The 3,834-nt window shown below is 40.2% G+C and overlaps 1 pseudogene; it reads left to right on the top strand.

Moving 5' to 3' along the window:
* Positions 1-1,138: 1,138 nt before the first annotated feature.
* LOC102876958 lies at positions 1,139-1,333 on the top strand (annotated as a pseudogene).
* Positions 1,334-3,834: the final 2,501 nt, after the last annotated feature.

Below are 3,834 nucleotides of genomic sequence, written 5' to 3'. Positions count from 1 at the left end.
ATATGGCTAACCTAAAGGCTGTATTCTGGTGATTTAAATCCATCAGCTGCTCCATCAGAGAAAGATGGGCGGTATCTTCCTGTATTGAATTGCAGCCTCAGAAACCCAGGAGATGGTCACTATGAAGGAACCAACTCAATGACAGTGAGATGCCTACACCCCTGGCAAGCATAACCTCGGGCTTCTAGCTGAGAGATTGTCGGTTTGAATCCACCAGCTTCTTTGAGGAAGACGTATGGGCAGTGTCCTCTTGAAAAGATTTACAGCCTTGGAAACCCAAATGAAGGACCACTATAGGTCAGGCTGTACTTGAAGTCAGTGGGTATGCATATGTATATATGTTCCTTGTGTATATAAGGAACCCTTGAAGCAACTGTTATGCCAAACAGAAGGGCAATAGTTAAAACCTACCAGTTACTCTTCAGAAGGGAGCTGTAGCAGTCAGCTTTCATAAAGATTACAGCCCTAGACACCCCATAGGATAGCTTCTACTCTGTTCTGCCAGGTCACTGGGAGTTGTAATTGACATGGAGGTGATCGATTTGTTTTGGGTCTCTGGAGGGGATTTTATGTGTATACATTATTATGTGATCTTATATGATTATACATGCTGTTCTTTGGGCTATTGCTTGGAAGATTGAGAGGACAAGAAGGATTAAGCAATCACCATAAAGGAAATATTATCAAAGTAATCTGGACTGGTTTAGGCATCTCAAACCTAGGAAATATTGTTGGTGATTCAATATTATTTTATTTGAGACTAAGTGACCAAAGTATTTGTTGTAATATTATTGATATCTATTTCCTAGGGGAATATGAGATTGAACTCTATCCATAGGGCTAGAAGACAGTCTTCCTGAAAGAATTGTGCATATAATCCTTAGCCATCCTGGAGAAAAGCTAATCTAGACTTAGAATGAGCATTTGGAGAGGAGAACTTGGAATGGCGCTATTGACTAATGTTCTCCTTTTTCTGTGAGATGGAAATACCTTAGGAAAATGGTCAACTGAGTCTTATTACACAAAAACCTATCCTATTAGAGAAAAGAGATCTTAAGGTAATGTCTAAGCGTATAGGCTCTAAGAATAGCCACAGTATAGAAAAGAAGTAGTTGGAATCCCCGGCAGGAGTGTGACGATGTTTCTCCAGTATTAGCTTAACGAGGAGGGAGAATAGGTCTATACGCTGAAGAAGTTCGACCCTATGGGACAACAGACATTTTCAGCCCATCCAGCGCGATTCTCCCCGGACGATAAGTACTCGAGACACCGAATCACCATCAAGAAACGCTTCAAGGTGCTCATGACCCAGCAGCCGCGTCCGGTCCTCTGAGGTCCCGCGTAGTTCACGTCTCTTCTGCCGCCTGCTGCCCCTCGGAGGCTTCCCATCGGGACGTTTGCAGTCTGGGAGCCGGGAAGCCCTGGTTCCCACCCCTGCGTCTTTCTGGAGTCCGGACTCGATCATGTTCGGGGGAGGGAATCATGGTCGCATCTTCTTGAATGGGAGTATGTTTACCTGCATTTAATATGTTTAATAAGTAGTATGTTTAATAAGTGAATGACACTTATTAAAGACAAAGTGACTTGAAAAAAAAAAAGAAAATATATCCCTCTTTTTATATTCCTAGGCCTCTAGAGTCACAGGCGACTAGACGGCACATAACAACAACAACAAGGCCTCCATCCTGTTTTAAATTACAGTCTGTCTCAGCTGTGCTACGGGTAAACAAATGATAAACAGAAGTGATGAGTATTTACTGCTTATTTACTTGTCTAAAAATATTTATTGAGATGGGCAATCTCCTCCTGTACAACTAAACTAGCTCTGAAAACCTACTAGAGGGTTAACTACTGGTCATTCTGACTCAATGGTATACAACAATAACAACATTGCTTTAAGCATACATCTTTTTTTTTTTTTTTTTGCTGAGAATGAGTAAAATTGCCCAAGTCCCTTATTAATTTGTATATTAATTATTTATTCATTCACACATTCATTTGCTGCCTCTCTTTATTAGATTTCAAGCTCAATTAGATAAGTACCTTGGAAAAGATAATAAAATAAATGATAGTAAGGGGCTAGAGAATGATTGGGAGTATGCGTGACCTCTTTGATAGATGACTCCTGAGTAAAGATCTGAAGGAATTGAGGGAGCAAGTCATGTGGATTCCTGATGAACAGCAATCCAGGGAGAAAAAGCAATAACTGCAAAGACCTTGAAGGAGCACTGTGGTTCTTGTGTTTGAGAAACAGTAAAGAGCCAGTAGGACATGAAATAAATAAGACAGAAAGTCAGCAAGGCAGAGATTTATAGGCCATGAGAAGGACTTTTGATTTTCACTGAATAGGATAGAAAGCTCTCAGAGTGCTTTCAGTAAGAGTGAAATAATTCAACTCCTATTTTAAAAGGATCTCTCTGGAGGTAGAGTGGGAAATAGATTGCAGAAGATAGAGGCAAAATTGGCAGGCAAGTTGGTTAGTTTTTGTAAGAATCCACATGAAAGACAAACTGAGTCTAGGAAGAGCCTTTCCGCTGTGAGCTCACAGTAATTCATCTCTCCTAATCCTCTGACTGGAGTCCATACCTTATGTTACCACACTTCTTGTCTGTTTTCTTCACACCTTATCTCCTTACTCATTGCTGACCAGTAGGAATCAACTGATAGCGGACCCTCCAGTACATTTCCAAATCTGTAAACCCTGTGGGAGGAGAGTGTTCATCTTTCTCTAGTGGAACAGGTAATGAATTCAAACCAATGAACATGTTTGGTCTTTGTGCTAGCAGGGCAAGTCTTTATGGACTACATTAGGAGAACTATTAGATGCTCCACATTGTTTCGTTAAACTAGAGACATATTTGGTTATGGGTACAAGTAGTATAAAACACACATATATATGAAACCACTGGGGTGGATAGTAATACATTAGGCTAAATTCAGTTCCTAAAGCGTTTATATCCTTTGTAGGGGAGAATCTGTAGACAGAAATAATTAAAGGAAGAAAGGCTTTAGAATATTAGGTGAATGTCTTCCTAGAAAAAGGTGTGTTATAAGATAATACTTTCTAACAAAGCAAAATATTACAATGAAATGTGTGAGGAACTAGAGTCGGAGAATCAAAAGGCCAGAACTCGTTCAGCATATCTTAAGCTCAAGGAACTAAAGAACAAATTCAAACCTAGAGTTGCTATAATCAAGGATGCTTTAGGCAGAATATTAAATGATCCAGGAAGTATTAAAAGAAGATGGAAAGAATATACTGAGTCATTGTATCGAAAGGAATTGGCAGATACAGAAGAATTTAATGAAATAACATTTGTGCAAGAACCTATGGTGATGAAGGAAGAAATTCAAGCCGCTTTGAAGGAAATAGCAAAAAATAAGGCCCCAGTTATAGATGGTATACCAATTGGCATACTTTAGCTAGCAGATGCTGCCCTGGATGTGCTCACCAAGTTGTGCCAAGAAATCTGGAGAACAACCACTTGGCCAAATGACAGGAAGAGATCTATATTTGTCCTCATTCCAAGGAAGGGTGACCCAACTGAGTGCGGAAATTACAGAACAATATCACTGATTTCACATGCAAGCAAGATTCTACTGAAGATTATCCAAAAACGACTGGAACAGCACGTCAGGAGAGAACTGCCGGAAGTCCAGGCTGGGTTTAGAAGGGGTCGTGGTTCTAGGGATATTGTAGCTGATGTTAGATGAATCTTAGCTGAAAGCAGGGAATACCAGAAGAATGTCTGTGTTTCATTGATTATGCAAAGGCATTTGACTGTGTGGATCATAACAAACTGTGGCTTACTCTGAGAAGAATGGGAAGCCCAG

This window comes from Elephantulus edwardii, unplaced genomic scaffold (assembly GCF_000299155.1).
Source record: "Elephantulus edwardii isolate Elephantulus edwardi_28Jun2011 unplaced genomic scaffold, EleEdw1.0 scaffold00032, whole genome shotgun sequence".
In the NCBI taxonomy this organism is placed as follows: Eukaryota; Metazoa; Chordata; class Mammalia; order Macroscelidea; family Macroscelididae; genus Elephantulus; species Elephantulus edwardii.
Note: the sequence above shows the minus strand (reverse complement) of the source record. Positions and strands in the feature narration are given on the sequence as shown.